Source organism: Nannospalax galili, unplaced genomic scaffold (assembly GCF_000622305.1).
Source record: "Nannospalax galili isolate Female #2095 unplaced genomic scaffold, S.galili_v1.0 scaffold3775, whole genome shotgun sequence".
Classification (NCBI taxonomy): Eukaryota; Metazoa; Chordata; class Mammalia; order Rodentia; family Spalacidae; genus Nannospalax; species Nannospalax galili.
This window is the reverse complement of record NW_008336310.1, coordinates 187,895-199,241: the sequence shown is the minus strand read 5'-3', so window position 1 is coordinate 199,241 and position 11,347 is coordinate 187,895. Positions and strand designations below refer to the sequence as shown.

The following is an 11,347-nucleotide window of genomic DNA, read 5'->3' as shown; positions in this document are numbered from 1 at the left end:
TATATATATATGAGTGTACTGCCTGATTGTACGTAAGGTGTATTCTCCACCTCTTCCTTTACATATGTAAGGGACAAACAAGCTCTCTTGTGCCTCTTTTTAAAAAGTGTTCACTCCATTCATCAGGGCCTCTCATGGTCTAGTTAAATCCTGAAGGCCCTACCCCTTAACACACCCACACTGTAGATTAGATTTCAATTCACGAAATTTGGAAGGTCACAGCATTCAAATGGACAGTGCAGCCTTACCTTTGTCTATGTCTGAGGGAAGAATTTTGAACATCCTCATTGGAGCTCATTTCAATCATGTGGAACTTTCTTCTCTTGAGAATCGTACATATATAGGGAATGGGCTGAATCTGCCTCCTCTGAAGAGCATAGAACATAGCACGAATTTCAGCTCTGTACCCAGAGGGAAATATTTTGCAGAGGTGTTAGGGCTACAGGAACATGCCTGGGAACTGAGGCCCTTGAAGATCTACATTCCTCAGGAGCCAAATACCTGTGACAGATGTGAGTGAACACAATGTGGAATGCCTGTGTATGACCTTCTGTTTGAAGGGTTTTGTTTTTTCCTTCACAGGAAAGCAAAAAAATAATAAAAAAAATAAATGTGAGTTCATCACAATCAAACCAAGTCTTTTCATTTAGAACTTAAAAAAAATTTTGAAAATTTATTTCATTTATGTGGGTGCCAACAGAGGCTAGAAGGGGGTTCAGGTCCCTTGGAGTTGGAGACACAGACGTTTGTGAACCACCTGATGTGGGTGCTGGGATGTGAACTCCAGTCCCTCTTACAGAGTGGTAAGAATTTGTACTGCTGATCTGTCTCTCCAGCCCTAGGAGTTTATCTTTTAAGTGTATTTGGGATGTACTGAAAATACGCCAGAATGCATCCTATTCTCATGTTTTAAAATAGAACACTTAACAAACAGCTATAGGTAAGAGATGGCCTAAATAGATCTTGGTACAACTTTATAATGGAATTCTTTGTACTCCTTTATAAAGAGATAGATCTATACATACCAATACTAAATAAAAACAAAAACTTATACAAAACACGTTTCCATTAATACACACACGTAAATTTGTGTATCACATTTCTTTTTTTTTAAGTTTAAGAGAAATTTATTGATCCAAGAATTTCATACAGTGAATTTAGATTGTATCCAGATCTCTTCCTCCATCTCTGCCCTCCCCCTTCTACCTGCTACCCACCCCCCACTTCATGTCCTCTATTAGCAAATGAACAACCCCATCCATATTACATCACACCTCTGAACTGGATGCCAGAGAAATCATCTCATTGGAGTGTCAGTGATCTGTAATTCTTATACTCAGGTGTGTCAAAGCAAGGGCTTACTCTCTTTCTTTTGTATGCCCAGGTTTATTGGACCAAGATTTTCATTCTTAAATTCGGTTTCTCTCACATACTGCTTAGGAATGTCAGGTAGAGATTTCTCTTTTTCTCAGCTGTCAGAAACACTTGGTTTTCCTCATCAAAGTTAGTTGTTCATAGCCCTTGCATGCAGTTTGCATTTTGGCTGTTTCTGGGTCTTACTCAGGACAGTGACCCCACTGTAGAACAAGGCCTTCTCCAACAGGGTTTTACTGTGGGTAAAAGCAGAAGCTAGGCCCTCATAGCAGGCAGCAGTTAGCTCACAGGCCTCCCATCCAAGATTCTCAGAGTGGCAGTTGGGAAGTTTCACGGCTTCACATGACAGCATTGCATCAGTGTCCTCCAGTTTATTTTCTAAAATATGTAGATTTCTCAGATTTCTAATATTGTTGAGGACTGCAGCCAGGTCTTGACAGCCACTGTATGATGATGACGATGGTCAGCCGACTATGCGTGCCACTGGGGTGTGTGGGTAGGCAGGCTGGCATGGCTCTGCTATCGCATGTGTGTGGCCACGCTGGTGTGGCTCCATTCTGCTGGCGCATGCGGGTGGCCAGGCTAGTGCTGCTCCAACACCTTGGCTCCCCAGTTATCTTCCCTCTTGCTTGCCAAGTACTGAGTTCAGAATTTTGAGATCAATATAGAAGAATGAAGATTTTTAATAATACGAAGAGGCTCACAGTCATGTTTTACATCTTGTGCCAAGAGTCGCCATCACCACCATCGCTTGGCTTTGCTGCCATCTTGGCTCTCCAGTTATTTTTCTGCTTACTTGTCAAGTCCTGAGTTAAGGATTTTGAGATCAATATAAAAACACCTATTATCAGGTAAGTATTCATCTTGTATGATAAGGTTCCTCACATGGTCCATCGCAAGCAAATATTCAGTCTTTTGGGAGTCGGCTTGCCCCAGGCCCCGAGGCCGGCTGCCTGGGGAGTGCCTCATTTCTATGCCAACTTTTCTCTCAACACCATCACTTTGAGCTGCCTTGTCCTAGTCCTTCTTGTGCGTATCAAAACTTGTATTGAAAATGAGCTCTGGGTTGCAAAAGAGGATTTATTTTTGCACATGTCTCCCATGCCTCTGTCCACTAGTTGGACACACACACACACACACACACACACAGAGAGTGCTATTCTGTTTGAAGTCTTGATGTAACTTCATTCATTGCAGAGGAAATGACACCCTCATGTTGCTTTATTTTACTTTTACCACTTATGAGTCTACATTTTCTTTGCCAATTTCATGTGAAACAAATTCTCTCCAAACTAACTTGAGAACACAAAGAACCCTTTTGCTGAAAGTGCTGATCCTGCTGGAGCAGTTTTGGGCTTTCTAGAAACTTAAATTTGTGTGTGTATGCTGTGTGTATGTTTAAATAGGAAAGTCTCTTCTCCTTCTGTGGCTCTTTGAGGTAGAACTAGACCAAAATGTGGCATCAAGAGAACCAGATGAATCGTACCAGCTGTGCAGTTGTGGGGATGATAGAAAAGGCAGGTGACGTGTGGTTTTTGATCTTCTGTTTCTGCCAGATTTGTGAACAAAGATGAATGTTAGCATCTTTGCATGTCCTTGTCATTAACTTGGTCAAAATTCTGTTTAAGAAGAGAAGGGACCTAGTTACTAGCATAAAAGTCAAGTGACTAGTTAGGTCAGCAGCCTGCTTTCACCCACCAAGATAATCACAATCATACCCACAGCTAACGTTTCTGACCACCATGTGTTAGGGACTGACTACGTGCTGGGCATGATGCCAGGCTTCTCCAAGCCTTCACTTAGTTGGTCCCATTGGACACTTAGGTATTTGGTGCTCCTTCTGAATGGGGCATGTGAGGCTGATCAGACAACTTAGCTAGCCTGGGCTCATGCACCCTATTAATGCTGGGCTGGGATTTTCACTCCGTGGGCCGGAGTCTTCACCAATGTTTTCTTATCATCAATCTGTCATTTTTCTGAGGATAACATTTGTTCAGGTTATGATGATGCAATTGGTGAAATACAATTGATAAGGGAAATCAAGGTACCTAAATGTTTGTGGTGTTTGAACCGTCAGTTGTAACCTATTTGCTTAGTCTTCTCCTTCTACTGGGGTTTCTTCCTTCCTTCTTCTTTTCCTTCCTTTCTTCCTTCCCTTCTTCCTTTCTCTCTTCCTTCTGTCCTCCCTCCCTTCTCCCTCCTTTCCCCCTCCTTCCCTCCCTCCCTCCCTCTCTCCCTCCCTCCTCCCTTCCTTCCTCCCTCCATCCCTCCCTCCCTTCCTTCCTTTCTTTCTTTTGCACTTGGCAGTGGTGCTGGGAGTTGAACTCAAGCCTTGGCCACACCAAGCAAGCATGACCTGGGCTGACTTCAGAATCAGTGAGCTCACTTTGCACGTGTGATAAAAATTCTGGAAGAAGGCAACACTGGAGAAGGAAGGGAAACTAAAGAGATTGACAGGGAATGTGAAAATCAAAGTCAAATCACCTGTGTTTGCCTCTAGGGGAGACCTTGATAATAAGCATCAAGCATGTAACCTTCCTGTATTTCATACATGGAATGTCATTTGCATAGGACTTGCAACAGGAATCTTCTTAGCTCCTCCAGTTCCCGACACAGCAGTAGCCTTCCTGCTCTGAGTATGCTTTCCTGCTGGTTCATCTTCGACTAGCCAGTTTATAGGCAGGAGGGGTTTTTAGCATATCGGTACCAGCCACATTCTCACTCTATGCCTCCGTATTAGGAGGCAGCTTCAGCTCTCTCCTGCTTGGTGTGGGTGTGACTATGTGCATGCACTTTGTATAAGTGTATCTGGATATTCCTGAAGATGCTGGGAACAATGGAGGATGGGGAGGGGAGGGTGAGGACCTTTATTGTGTTACAAGCTGAAGGCACCAAGGAGGCCACATTTGTTGTGAGTTAAAAGGTTTATACAAAGATGGTGTGAGTAATGTCTAAGGTTTTAATAGGGTAATTAATCTTTCTAAGTGTTAGTGCCAGATTTGGGGATCAGCTATTATCCCTGGCTGCAGAGTCGTCCTTTGTGTGTTGCTATGAACAGGGCTCAGTGAAGAGAATATTCAGGTTGCCAGAGAAAGATATGGCCTCAGCTAGCTTGTTTAGGTTTCTAAATTCATTTTCTGGCCCCTTTCTAAGAACCCCTGTTTCCAAGGGACTATCATTGCCCTTTAATAACCATTGAGTTAAAGGAGATACTAGAGGAATAAATATACACACTTCATGCTTTTTAGTCCTTAACCACACTTACTACTTTTAAAACAATAACAAGTATATTCACCTGAGGCCTTATTTTAAGCCAGAAAACATAATTTAATGGAAAGAAAGGTTTGCAGAAATAAGAGCAAAAGGTTTTCATCTGATTCCAAAAGTTAGACCTGTTTTTCCATAATCTAAATTTTGTGAAAATAGCTAAGCAATCCAGCAAGCCACCCAAAACTGAAGGGAAACAGTACTAATGATACTTGGCTACAGCCTTTAGATAAGATTGATTGTTTAACTGAACCTATCAATATATTAATTATAAGTAGATGGCTTATTTCTTTCAAGTTCATATATAGGCACATTATATTTCACATATTATATATACAACATGTATATACCCATATATATGCACACATATACACACATAAGGAAAAACCCTTCAGGACACATTGCATCTTATGAAAACTCATTGTTGTAACCCAAGGAATGGAATGGTTCTGTTCTGGTTTTCTTAAACTACCAATTTTTGTCTTAACTTTGGCTAGAATTTGTACTCTAGCATTTTTATTTTCAGAGCTATGTGTTTATTGATTTACAATTGATTACAGTTACCCATTATTTCCCACGTTGTTACAACTATTTTGTTTGCATGAACTATTATAATTCTTAACAGCTAATATTCCTATTGTGGTACAAAGTATTCTCTTTTAAAACTATTTTATTTATGATTTTAATTTATGTGTATTGCCTGCATGGGTGTGAGTGTACCTGTATTGTGCAGTGCCCTCGGAGGTCAGAAGAGGAAGTCCAATTCCCCTGGAACTGGAGTTACAGACAGTTGTTAGTCAGCACATGGGTGCTCAGAATCAAACCCAGGTTCTCTGTAAGAGCAGCCAGTGCTCTTAACTGCTGAGCCATCTCTCCAATCCCTAAAGAATCTCTTTTGAATGGTAACTCCTTCCCTTTTCCTGGGGCCACACCCTTGCTGCTGCCTTCTCTGTTAGCGCATAGAAAGATTGATTCCTTCTTGAATGCGGAATTGGAACCATGAGTGGGTGAGTGCCAGCACCCAGCAGCCGTTCCAGGCAATGTCAACATGTCGCACATGGTGTACACTGTGTGATATAACGGCTGGGAGAAAAGCGTCTCAGAAAAGTGAATTACTTATGACTCAGGATTAAAAATGAGTGTTTGATTGGATGAAAATCTCCAGCCCTGGGGACAACTCTTAGATGTAGTGATCTGAAGCTATTTCAGAGCAAGGCAGAGATGTGCGGAAGGTTAGCACGCTCTGAGAGGATTCTGATTAGGGAAGAGGAGAATAATCTGCCCGTGGATAAGAGCTGGGGCACTGAGTTGGGAAACACAATCCAATCCCTACTAGTGATTTTCTGTTAGTATGAACATGTAGGTCTTATTTCAGTGTATAAACTCTATCATATCTTCATGATATTCTACTAAATTTAATTCTTAGTGTTGAGTTCCTGGTGGGATTACCTCTTTGGGGCTATTTAAGGCAAGATTCAGGGTCCCACATTGGCCCGAGTAGAGAACTAGAAGCTCACACAAAAGCCAGTGTTGATAAGCTTTACTTCTGTTGGGATGTGCTAAAGCCTAAGCGGATGTTCAACCACGAGTGCATGGTAAACTTTCACTTATACTACATTTGAACTGCTGTCGAGATCATGCTGTCCATGTGAGTAGGACACAACATCCTTATTGCTTTTGGGGGATGGTGACTGTGTAGTTGAAGGAACCGGGGGAAAAGACAAGCAGTGAGATTTGTAGAGGGTAGGCAGCCCTCTTATGTAGGGCATAGTAAGGCGAGGCTTCATTCTGCCACAACCAATTATCTTGTAGGATAAGTCAGGAGTTCATGTGTTAGAATGAAAAAAACATTTTTCGCATTTCTTTAGTGGGTTCAAGGAAACTCCTGTACGAGTTATCAAGAGTGGTGAAAGTTAAATAGAATCAACCTGAGGGTGAAAAGATTGTTACTCCCATATAGTTTATTATAATTTCTCAAGTTTCAAAAAATATGTGGATATAGAATCAGTTTGTGGCTGTCACTATAGTTAGCAAATCAGTTTGACATTCCTGAAACAAAAAAATCAGAGATGTGATAAAGTTCTTCTCCATGAAGAGTTTTGGTACTTTTAAGATTTTAATTTTGTTTACATTTATATTTATTTAATTTTTAGAGATTTTATTATTATTTTTAAGTTGTGTGTATATGTGTGTGTGTGTGTGTGTGTGTGTGTGTGTGTGTCTGAGTGCAAGAGCAGTTAATGCTCTTAACCCCTGAGCCATCTCTTCAGCCCTTACCTATTTCTTTGTAATTTCTATAATTTGGAGAATGCCCATCAGGTAAAGTTTTGGGAGCATGCTGCATGCAGTATCTTAAACATTTATCTTCTCTCTTTTACAGAATCATTCATCTTTGCTTCTGTTCATGGCTTTGGTTTCTTGAAATGCCAGAGAACTTTGCACATGTATGTTCACATTTGTATTCAGGGATCAATGGTGTGGATACTGCTCCTGTTTCCAGACTTATCATTAGAGACAATCAAGTGGGAAGGTTTGTACTACTAAGCAGAGACATCGGTTCCTGCCATCATCTGGCCCAGGTGTTAACATACACAACTCCTCTCAGCATCTCTCAGTGTGGCATTCTCCCTCCGCCCTGTCTTCCCTCAACTCCTTTCCTGTTTCTGGCATCTCCTCCTTTAGACTTCTTTCCTCTTTTTCTTCCTCCTTCTCTTCTTCTTTTCCTTTGTCATTTCTATCTTGACTCTTTCCTTCTTCCTATTTGTATATACAATTATTACTTTTTAATAAAGATAATGAAAGGTCTGATTCTTGGAATAAGAAATAAAATTTTCCAGCCAAGGAGGTGACTATCATTTAATATACACAATTAGCTAAGGTGTTGTGAAGGAGTCATTTATAAATTATGAAATTACCAGGGAGTAATTTTATGAAGAGAAGCAGCAATTTTGTTTTGCTATCTGCATATGTCAATACATTCACATGCACAGAATTGTGACTGTTTATTCCCAAATTCATACTTATATTACGGGAAAGGGCTTTGGAGACTTTTGGTTCATATATCTCATTTTACGGAACATGAAACAGTAGCCCCAAGAAATTAGGCTACCTGCTCAAGGTTGCCAACGCATGTTAAAGCTCCTAGCACTCCTTTACTGCAAAGGGCTGTGCTCTGGATTGCTTGTCATTCTCCCTGCCTGATTTTGAAAACCAAAGTCTGTAGAAACATGTAATGATGATAAATACTGTGACCACCAATGTAGAAATGCGCTGTTTGTTAGTTGTTACCATTTTTCCTTATTGGTTCGACCCCTTCACATACCCTCTCTCTATGTCCATATATGTGTGTGCATGTATTTATATATGGGTATCTTTCTTTTAAAAATTTTTTCGTTTTCATTTTCTCTGAATTATTTGAACGGAAGCTGAAATATTACCCTTAAGTAGTCAGGATATGTCTCATAAAGGCAGAGGTGTTTTCCTAAAACTTGTAATGCTAATTACTTTTGCCTTTACTTCTCCTTCACAGCTCCTATTCATGATTCAAGTTCTCTTAGATAGACCCACTGAAGGGGTACTCCAATTGCCTCACCCTGCGTCCCTGTTTAGCACAGAAGAAGCCAGGGTGGTCTGAGTCCTGAATCCCTATTGGCATTTGGGTTACCTCTTCAGAGGATGGTGTGATAAGATTAGGAGGTAGGAATTGGCTAGGAAGTTAGGGTGAAGAGACTGCAAAGAGAAGTAATCAGTCTCTTGGCTAAAAGTCAAAATGTCCTTGGGCAACATACACTATTCCAATGGCCAAAAATGTTGAAAGTATTTGGGCGCTTGTATCTAATCCTTAAAAGATTTTAGGGTTACTTCTTCAGAGGGGGGAATGTTAGAGTAGCCTAAAGCCCCATAAAATAAATAAATGAAAGAAGAAAAAAAAAGAAAAGAAAAAGAAAAGGCTGATGGGGAGATATGGGAGGAGTTGGAGGGGAGGGAATGGGCATGGATTTGATCAAAACACCTTATATGACTGTATGAAATTCTCAATAAAGTTTTTGTAAAACTTAAAAAAATATAGTAAATTATTTTAACCTAGAAGTTTAACACTGATGCAAGATAATATTCTATCTATAGTCAAGCTTTCCAATTCTCTATATTATCTACTTTAGTTTTTCAATCTAGCTGCATGAAGCTCACACATTGCATTTACTTGACATGTTTGTTTAGTTTCATTTAATCTGGAATAATTCTCCTACCAGACTTGTTATGTTGTCTTGTTGAATTTGAATAGCATGATTGTTTCTCTACAATAAGACTCAGGATAATAATTTTAAATAAATGTTTTTATTAATTCTTTGAGAATTTCATGCAGTATATATAGATCATATTCACTTGAAACTCTTCCCCTTACTTCCTCTCAGATCTACCCCTATCTCCCTACCTTCTCAGATTCCTTTTTTAATGTAATAACTCTTTGACTCCATTTTGTGCTGTCCATATACTTCTGGGTGTGGAGCCATCTACTAGAGGGTGGTCTACCTACCAGAAGCTCCTGGAGTATGGGGCAGAAAGGTTGTAAGAGCTAGAGGTTGGGGAGTTCTGGAGCAAAACAGTGTGGAAGGAGGCTGCAAAGATTAAGTCATAGCAGCTGTGGTTGCCTGCACAAGATCTGCACAAGGTCAAGCCAGTCAACACTCAATCATGGAGTGGGAAGGGGTTCATGAGCCCCTACCCATGACTAAGGAGCTGTGAACAGTTGTTGGCTCCTGGGAGAGGAAGATAATCACTTTTAAAGAAAAGGCATCCATATTGGCAATTTCTGTTCTTGTTTCTTATCTATGGCTATAGCAAAAACTTGGAAGAAAGTAGCATGGGGAGGAAAGGGTTTATTTGGCTTACACTTCTTGGCTACAGTTCATATTTTCCAGGAAGTCAAGGCAGAAACTTAAGAAGCTTGTTACATCACATCTATAGTCAAGAATAAACAACCCACAGGTATATATTATCAAACTGTCCCATCGTTAACAAGACTATCACAACCCTTTCTAGTAAATCTATACAGCTGAAGAGATTGAAGGGGTATAAAAAACAGTAGGAAAAAGTTATCTCATCCTATGTATTTGGTGCATAGTGGGTTTTTTTTTAGTAATATATCTAATTTATTATTATTTTTATTATTCCAAAGAGAGGCAAATTTTAACACATTTTCCAGAGATAACTTGAAGCAGGTTATATAAAAATATATATGCAATGAAGTTTAAGGGGGGGGGGATAGAAATAAGAAATCAAAGACCAAAAGATTTGCCAACATGGGGTCAACTTTTTTGGTCAACTTTAAAAAAAATCCTAATGAATTTATTGGGATTGCTAACAGAGCATAGGAGGGGTTTATTTACAGAAGAGTAGCTCCTCCCCCTGCATTTATGGCTGTTCTGGAAAGTCCACACTCAAATACAGATCCTGTGACTTCCTGACAGTAGCACAAAATGGTGAGACAGGTGCCTCATGGGGTTCTCAGCTGATATATCCTTAGCCCTTCCCCCACATGCAGCTAAGTTCAACTGATTGGGTGGGAGGGGTAACTGACTTCCCTCTTGACTCCCTGATGAGTGTGGGAAGGAGGTGTAACTATAGCTTGCTGACATAGTGGTCAGAGGACACTTCCAGGTAACACTACACCCCTTTCTCTGGCTCTTGCATTCTTTCTGCTAACCTCTTCCATAAAAGTCCCTGAGTCTTGGAGGGGGTGGTAGGCGTGGGATGATCTTCCTTCCACTGTGGCAAGGCACTGAACTTTTGGGTCTCTGTATCATCTGTTTTCCTTGGGCTGTTGGCCCATTTCAGTGGGATTCCATCCACTGAAAATTTCATTATTGACATACTGTTGTTTTTTTAAAGCTTTACTAAGTTGATAGGAAAAACTTAAGTGCTTATCTTAATTCGCATTCATTAGTATATTACGAATGTACAGATGTTCCTGTTTCATGATTTGGCTATGTTACTTCTTTCATGTGTTATCCACAGCCTTATCATATTTCTCTTTTGATGTTTTGATGACTTAAACATTAGATTTTATGTACTTCCTATTTTTGGTTTTTGAGACGGTCTTGCTAATGCTCAGGCTGGTCTTGAATGCCTTGTAGCCCAGGCTAGCTTCCAACTGTGATCCTCTTACCTCAGCTTCCTAAGATTACAGGTGAGTGCCATCACACATGGATTTTAAATAAAAACAGGTAAAAGCTGTTTCTTTTATTTGTTATAGTGTTTTTCCTGGTTTGCCGTCTTACTTAACCCTGTTTTGTTTCCATCTTCCCTGTCAAGGAAGAAAACTTTAAGCTGGAGAGAGTAAATCTAACATGAATTAAATCAATCTAAAACCTCAAAAGGTGAGGAGAACTTTGCTTTTTAAGGTGAGTAAAACTATTATCATTTGATAAAGTAATTTTGAAAAATAATAAATGGATTTAGAGATGCGAGCTTGGAGTCAATACTTTTAATCTTTGAGGAAAATGACATTTTTACAAAAGATTGAAACTGTGAGGTCTAAGCTTATTATACCAGTAATGTGACAGCATCCTGGCACAATTCTATGTGAATTGTTTATGAGACCTTTCACAAAAGAAAGCAGCGACAAGTTAGAACAAGATGCATCTAAAACATCAATTGATGTGAAAGTAAATATTTTGGTATGAGTTATTAGAATGAAAGATGTGAA

The 11,347-nt window shown here is 39.9% G+C and overlaps 1 non-coding gene across 1 annotated transcript; it reads right to left on the bottom strand.

Moving 5' to 3' along the window:
• Nucleotides 1-2,390: 2,390 nt before the first annotated feature.
• LOC115070009 lies at nt 2,391-2,517 on the bottom strand. Its single transcript, XR_003849223.1, has one exon. It is a non-coding gene; the product is annotated as a small nucleolar RNA SNORA40 (small nucleolar RNA).
• Nucleotides 2,518-11,347: the final 8,830 nt, after the last annotated feature.